At 39.6% G+C, this 8,098-nt stretch overlaps 1 long non-coding RNA gene and 1 other non-coding gene across 4 annotated transcripts in view; one reads left to right on the top strand and one right to left on the bottom strand.

Moving 5' to 3' along the window:
* The window catches only part of LOC135088718 (uncharacterized), a 109,289-nt gene that overhangs the window by 36,582 nt on the left and 64,609 nt on the right, over positions 1-8,098 (bottom strand). Inside the window, exon 3 of one of the 3 annotated variants that reach the window (XR_010261089.1) lies at positions 4,985-5,085. The exons of 1 other annotated variant lie outside the window; for it this stretch is intronic. This is a non-coding gene — a long non-coding RNA (uncharacterized LOC135088718). Of the gene's footprint in view, positions 1-4,521; positions 5,086-8,098 lie in introns of those variants that run through there. One more of the 3 variants, XR_010261088.1, reaches the window with a different exon arrangement.
* Positions 5,013-5,084, top strand: Trnag-ucc (transfer RNA glycine (anticodon UCC)). The gene has a single exon. It is a non-coding gene; the product is annotated as a tRNA-Gly (tRNA).

Below are 8,098 nucleotides of genomic sequence, written 5' to 3'. Positions count from 1 at the left end.
AGGAGGGGGAAGAGGGGAAGAGACACATTAAATGACTATGCGAGGAAATTATGCAGTTCAATATGAAAAAAAATAAAATAAAAATGATGGATATTAGTAAGAGATATGACATGATTTGGTGGCGAAGAGAAACTGAATTGTGATAATAAAAGTAGAAGTAGTAGTAGTAGTAGTAGTAGTAGTAGAAGTAATAACAATAGCTATTACTACAACCACCACCACTACCACCAACAACAACAACAACAACCACCACCACCACCACCACCACCAAACAACAACGACCACCACCACCAACAGCAACAACAACAACAACTAACAAGAGCAACCACCACCACCAAGAACACCAACACCAACAACAACAACAACAACAAAAACAAAAACAAAAAAACAACAGGCCTGATAATTAAGCGCCGTGCCGATAAAATAGATTTACTGAGCTTTTCGGATGAGATAATTACATTAAGGCCGATTTCAAAATGGGACGATGGGCAGGCTAATGGTGCTTAGGATGCAAATTATGACAGGCACGGGAACACCTGCGCCCTGTGCTGCTAATAGGGCACAGAGGCGGAACAGGGGCAGGCAGGTGGGGAATAATTGTGATGATGGAGAGAGATAGGAACACGAGAACATAAGAGGAAAACAGAGAAACGCAAGATGGTTACTGAAAATATAACTACAGGCATCACCAGCGATAGATTAACAACACAGTAACAGACGTAGTGAGGATAGAACTAGCACATATGAAACAATAATAGAACAGTAAGAAAAATTTAAGGGCATGACAAGATAAACACGAGAAGCGATAGATTAAGAACACATTAACAGATGTAGTGAAGATAGAGCTGGCAAGTGTGAAGCAATAACAGAACAAGAAAACAAAAATAAGGGCATGATAAACTAAGCATGAGAATGTAAACGAGAACACAGGAACACAAGAATATAAAGAAACGAGAACAGAACAAGAACACAAGCGGGAGAACACAAGAACACAAGAACATAAGCAATACAAGAACGTAAGAGACAAGAACAAACAAAAACAAAAGAAGCGAGAAAGTAGCAACACTCGACTCACCAAACACCAGACAGGCAGATCCAACGTGGCCACATCAACACACTTACCTGCAAAAAGAAACACAAATCAACACTCTACAAGCAACATGACAGCAACAATATAAAGAAATAGTGTTCAAGTCCTAGGAAGAAGAAGCACAAGAAATAAAATGACTGTTCAGTAAACACAATTAATGAAGGAAAGTTGCTGATGGGAATAAAATACACAAGGAAATGAAACAAAACAAAAGGAATACGGTTTGAATTTTAAGATAAGGTAAATAAGAACAGAAAACGAGAGTGAGATCATGAGTGTATTTAAAGACAGGTAATTCAAACGAAAACCCATGAAAAAATAAGATAAATAAGAACAGAAAACGAGAGAGAGATCATGAGTGTATTTAAAGACAGGGAATTCAAACGAAAACCCATGAAAAAATTAAATGCGAAAATTTGAGTTCCAAGAAAATACAAAGAAGAGAAAGCAAAGCAACAAGTGTCTGAACAATTATTAACGAGTTCAAATTCTATGAAGGATAAAGAGAAAAAAAAAACACTAATGACAGACAAGGAAATTAAACAAAACAAAACAAAAGAAAGCATGGAAATAAAACAATAGATAAATAAAGTTAGAGTCTTGAGAACAACAGGAACAAAAGCCAAACCAATGTATTCATTCCCCAGCGTGCACAATTAAAGACGAACTGAGAAATCAAACAATATGCAATAAAAGAAAAATACATGAAGAGAGTTTGAGTTTTAACAATTTCACAGCTATTCCCGCTTCAGAGACATCTTGACTCATTTACCAGCCAGCTCCTGCCACTGCTCTGCTTAGAAACTGCAAATGATTTTTATCCCTTCTTTTTCTTGTTATTCTAAAAACTCCAAATATTGTTTTTAGGTTTGTGAATTGTTGCATACCGCAGTGAAAGGGTTAAGAAGAACAAAAACAATAACAAGGAGTCTGATGCGCAGTTACCATTTAAAAATAATACAAGAGGAAATTAAACAAGACAAATACAGTTCGAATCATGAGAACAATAACAGGAACAAACAAACTAGTGAGCTCTGCCTGAGAACGATAACAAGAACTAAAAGGCGTGTGCTCTAACAACCCTCAGAAAGATAACGATAAAAAAATGTTCTCTAAAATGGCTGAGAACGATAACAAAACTAAAAGCCGTGTGCTTATGTTCAATATACCTAAGAAAAATAACAGGAACAAAAAAAAAAAAAAGTTCTCCAATGTACACTATGATGAGAGACAACATCCACGCTACCTAAACACACAACACACCAACACAATTTCCTGGATCCTCCTCCAAGTGTGCATTTCTCCTCATCGAATCGCCCACGCCTTTGTTTCCCTGGAAATAACGCCTCCGAACACTGCTTGGGGTTGGAGGAGGAGAAGAACACAGGGGAAGGGGAAGCAGGGGAAGGGGGTGCAGGGGAAGGGGGAAGGGGTGATGCGTTTCGGGCCCCTGATTCCATTTTATTAACTGCTCTCCTAATTACGTAGGTGGGCGGCGGATAATTAAGGGGATTATACCTGTCGTGATGAGGTGTGTTGAGATGGCAGGTATGGTGAAGGGTTGGCTTGACTTGGGTTGAGTTAGGTTACGTTAGGCTGGACTGTGCTAGGCGAGGCGAGGTGGTGAGGTGAGGTGAGGTGAGGGTGAGGTGAGGTGAGGTGAGGTGAGGGTGAGGTGAGATATGATTAAATTAGATTAGATTAGGTTAGGTTCGGCGTTTTACGAAAGCGCGGATTGGCATATCAAAAGCGCGGAAAACGTTGCTGATATATTGCTATCAAAAGCGCGTTAGAATATCAAGTCAAAAGCGCGTTTTATCACTCACCTCTCACTCACCTTGCCGCGCATTTGATAGTACTTTAAGGGTGAGTTTCGAACGCGGTCGCTTTCTCGAATCACTCACCTCTAAGTCAGATTGTTTATACGTTCAATAACGATCGTTCACCTGTTGTAGGAAAAATTGTATATTTGTTAATTAAGTATAGGATTGACCTTTTAAGTATATTCTTCTTGCACCTTAGTACAGGCTTGTCCTTGCAGTCCTTTATAAAACTTTAAAAAATTTTATAGAAACTGTATAAAAAATATGTGTCCATAAAACCAGTTTATGTCATAAAACATTCGTCATACACCTTGCAATCCTTTATAAAAACACTTCTCCTCTTCCATAAAAACTCAGTTACACGTTTGTTCTTGCTGTGAATCTGTTTCCCAAGGCCTTCATATAATTGCGTCGATAATTGCGTCGAGAAATGTAGACCAAATGATAATTTCAGCCACTGGCCTATATCACTGTTGGTGTCCTTGTAATCCTTACTTAGGCCCAGGTTCTGAATTTTTCTCCACCATGCCTGGCCTAAATGAAATCTACAACATTTGATCACAGCGGTTGGAAATCTCTCTCTCAGAACAGTGAGCATGGCAAATTCAAAATCAACATGTATCACTGAGGGTTCCAGTTGCATATTCTTTGAGTTGCAAATGTCATTTAAACATTTCCACAGCTTTCTATAAATATCTTCAGACTGACCTGGCAAGAGGGCATACACTAATGGAATATAATGCCCTTTACACAATCCATGTATGGTGTATAGTTGGTAGAAGAACTTCGGACAGCTCTTGAAGGTCCCATCAACGAAGATCTCTTCAGCATTGTTCGCCAGAAATGCAAGATTAGTAATACATGAAATGATAACCATACCAGAATATGGATTATTTTCAAGGATGAAATCTTCACCTTTCGTCGTAGTTGTATTCATAGAATTTAGAGCACGATGTACTTCCTCACGAGTTTTAGGCAATACAGGATACGCTTTCCGTCTTTCTCGGTATAATGATTGTGCTATAGATCTTAGATCACCTGATTCTAGCTCATTTTCAGGAAATGTATGCAACTCCGTTCTAATGAGCTTAGATGGCCTTGCCGTCATGTCGTCAGTCGCCTTCCGTTTCACCTGTGCACGTAGTTGTTGTCTTTCAAGTTTTCTTTCTTCTTTTTCATGGTTATGCTCCAAATCAACTGGAACAATGGCAGTCACTGTGTTGTCTGTTCTAAGTCTACCTTTACATTTCTTGTTGGTACATCTCCAAGAAATGCATCCGTCCACCAATGTACTGTCCACTCTGTATTTATATCCATCGTGCATCAAACACTTCTTGCCTTTGTTTGTTTGGGAAATCGTAAACTCCATAGCTGCAAGTTATGACAACACAGGATTGACTGTCAGGAAACAGCAGCAGACTGAACAGGAAACCATCGAGACAGACACTCGCGGTGGTCTCGGTGAACAGTGTGAAGCATTATGACACACCGAATGATTCTCAATGACACAGCGAGTGAACGGATTAACCTTGCCGCGCATTTGATAGTACTTTAAGGGTGAGTTTCGAACGCGGTCGCTTTCTCGAATCCGCGCTTTTGATATACGCTCGGTTAGGTTAGGTTAGGTTAGGTTAGACTAGGTTAGGTTTGGTTAAGGTTAGGTTGGGCTGGGTTAAGTTAGAAAGGGTTGGTTTAAATTTGTTTAGAATTGTTTGGCTTGGCTTTGTTGGGTTTGGTAAAGCTGGGTTGGTCTGGTTAGCTAAGGTTAGCATAGATTAGGTTAGAATAGGGTAGGGTAGGTTAGGTTAGGTTACATATGGCTAGGTCGTGTTATATTGACAAGTAGGTTACGTGAGGCAACTGACTTCCAATAATTATTCTGTACTTATTCCAGTAATATGTATTTATTCTATGGCGTGTTTTTAGATGTATCTAAATTATGTTTGAAATTGTAAGCAAACTTCAATTTATGTCTGTTTACGTGTGTATCTGTGTGTAGTGATGAGCGACTCCCTCCCCAAGACCAGCAAACTGACGAAACCCTAAGTTCAAACAGTAAATCGAGACATACATGATATAAAACCACTTCTTCCCTTCAGGCGATGGTGGTATAGTGGTGAGCATAGCTGCCTTCCAAGCAGTTGACCCGGGTTCGATTCCCGGCCATCGCATCTGCAAGTAATTGACGTTTTTCTTCAGACTTTCATTTTTCTTCAGACATTTTTTATTTGACAAAGTTAATATCACTCAGATTTGCGAGACTAAAGGTAACTAGCCTCATCCTCCTGCCCTCTTCCCCTTTTCCATCTCTTATCACAACCATTTAAAAGCAGTATTCACCTTCATATTTGTTCATCCTTTGTGTTCCTTTGTTCCTCCTTCATTTCTCCCGAGAGCTGTTATAACAAATTCAGAAAAGCAACAGTTGTCTCTCAAGGTTCATTTGTTTCCACCACCTAATTAGAGTGTCTCTCTCTCTCTCTCTCTCTCTCTCTCTCTCTCTCTCTCTCTCTCTCTCTCTCTCTCTCTCTCTCTCTCTCTCTCTCTCTAAAACGACCTTTTACTTTTTTCTTTTCCCTACTAAATTTCCTAACTAATCCATACGTATCCCTCCCTCCCTCCCTCCCTCCCTCTCTCTCTCCCTCCCTCCCTCCCTCCCTCCCTCCCTCCCTCCCTCCCTCTCTCTCTCTTTCAGATCCTAAACGACTTGGACGAATCCTCTTTCTTACAGGTGAATCCATTTCCTTGGTAATCGAGTTGCAAATGATGGCAAGAAAACGCCAGGCCCATTCATCAAGGATAATGAGGTGGGATTCTGCTCTGCTTTCATCTCCTCCAGCTTCCCCCATTCCTTTCACCCATTACCACCCCCACATCGAATCTCTCATGCCTCTTCCCCATTGCTAACCTCTCTCATCCATGCCCCCCTCTCTCTCTCTCCCCCATTCCTCTTTTCTCTAATGCTAACATTCTCTCTCTCTCTCCCATGTCCATCTCCCATTGCCAACCTGCCTCTCTCTCTCATTCCTCTCTTCCGTATTGCTGACATCTCCCCCTCCCATTCCCTCTCTCCTAAACCTCTCTTTCATTGCCTTTCTCCCATTCCCTCTCCTCCCATTTCATCTTTTCCCCATTGCCAACCATCCTTTCCTCCTCCATTCCTCTCTCCAAAAACCTCTTCCCCATTCCTCTCTCTCCCCCACACATATCCTCTCTTTCCCATTCCTCTCTGCCAATCTTTCCACATTACTTCTCTCCCATTCCTCTTCCCATTCCTCTCTTCCCCACTGCACCTCATCTCCTTTACTTCTTTGAGAGATTAGCGGAAGGAAACGAGTATTCTATGTCTTTCTATTGCTGTCCATCCGTCTATGCTATAATGGTTTATAAATTGAGTGTCTGTTAATGGCTTTACGTTTGTCTGTCAATAGCGGGACAGGTAGAGATGTTAAGTCCTTGAGATAACCGAATGTAGAGTATTTGAGGAAGTGGTTATAAGCTTCTACAAGGGAGAAATGTAGTTTTATATAATGTTTTAACGGTACAAATAAGAGAAGGGATTAAAGGCATAGATATTTATTTCTTAAGCTTCTCTGATAACCAAACAGTTCAAGATACAAAACTCTATTGGTACAAATAAGAGAAAGGATTGAAGAAGCATATATTCAATTTTTTTAAGCCTCTTTCATAACCAACAATTCACGATCTTGAAAAAAAAAACCGTAGGAAATATTTATAAACATCTACACGAGACAAATAGGGTTAAAAGAGTTGATATTTTAATTTCCAGGCAATATAATGTTTACACGAGGCTGAGGATGTAAGGTATTGTCTAAAATTGTTGGTGGTTAAGGGAAGAATAGGCAAACATTAAAGAGAGAGTTCGGTCAAAGCTTCGTTCTAAAAATGGCGTTAAAATAGTAGATATTTAAGTTTCTAGGCAATACAATGTTTAGACGTGGCTGAGGATGCAAGAAATTGTCTAAAATATGTTTATGGCAAAGGGAAGAATTGACATAATAAAAGGATTCAAAGCTTCCTTCTGTATCGCCTTCATCTCCACAGCTCTTCGCTATTCGCTTTGAATGGATAGACAGAATAAAGGAAGGTATACTGAGGAGACTATTAAAACATTTGTACGTAAGAGTGAGAATACTGTGATGATAGTTATGTGTGAACCTTCTGGCTATCTGTATGTGTCCTGTTTGTGTTTGTCTTGTCTGATGGTCTGTTTTTCTCTCTCTCTCTCTCTCTCTCTCTCTCTCTCTCTCTCTCTCTCTCTCTCTCTAATACCTGTGTTTTGCCTGTTTGTGTTTGTCTATCTAGTTGTCTCTGTTTTCTCTTTCTATTATTTGTATTTTCGCTGTTTGTGTTCATGTCTATCTAGTTCTCTCTCTCTCTCTCTCTCTCTCTCTCTCTCTCTCTCTCTCTCTCTCTCTCTCTCTCTCTCTCTACTTCCTAATCACCACTAGAAGCAGCCATTAAAATATTCCCCACCCTACATATTATAAAAAAAACTACCCAATAACACTTGAATACGAGATAACAATTAAATAAAATGTTGAGGCACCGCGTTTCCCTGACTCGCTCCCTTGCCTTGCCTGAGAGACAAAAAATTGTTGCCATCCTTCAAATGTCACGCTTGGCTGGCGCTATTAACCAGTAGGCTTCGTTAGTTACGTGAAATACAAGTGTAGTTCATTAAAGTATTGATTTATGATGTACGTACAGCTGTCTCAAGTGCCCCACCTACTAGTTATATAAAATGAAGGGATGTATTGTTATTGTGAAAGAGAGAGGTTATTGAGAGACGTGTATATAACAGATGTGTAAGTCAAGAGATGTATTGTGTCATGTTTATTATGTATTCATGTCTCAATTTTTTACCTGTTGCTGCTGATTACATTGAGAAATTATAATAACACTCAATATTCTAACTGTATTTGCTATTTTGTCTTTTTTTTTCTCTACAGCCATTTTTAAACATTATACAGGGAAGATACAGGAAAGTTATGTTATTTTCTCTCTCTTATTTCCTGCACGTGGTTGTAAAGGGTTTGTATAGTGCCTCTAACGTTCACAATTGCTGGATATCACAATGAAAGGGTTAAGATTCCTGTGTTTAAGGGTTCCACATACTAAAGAAAGTGAAGGACTGGTGTAGTATGCTGCATTATTTATTTTT

Source organism: Scylla paramamosain, chromosome 31 (assembly GCF_035594125.1).
Source record: "Scylla paramamosain isolate STU-SP2022 chromosome 31, ASM3559412v1, whole genome shotgun sequence".
Classification (NCBI taxonomy): Eukaryota; Metazoa; Arthropoda; class Malacostraca; order Decapoda; family Portunidae; genus Scylla; species Scylla paramamosain.
Note: the sequence above shows the minus strand (reverse complement) of the source record. Positions and strands in the feature narration are given on the sequence as shown.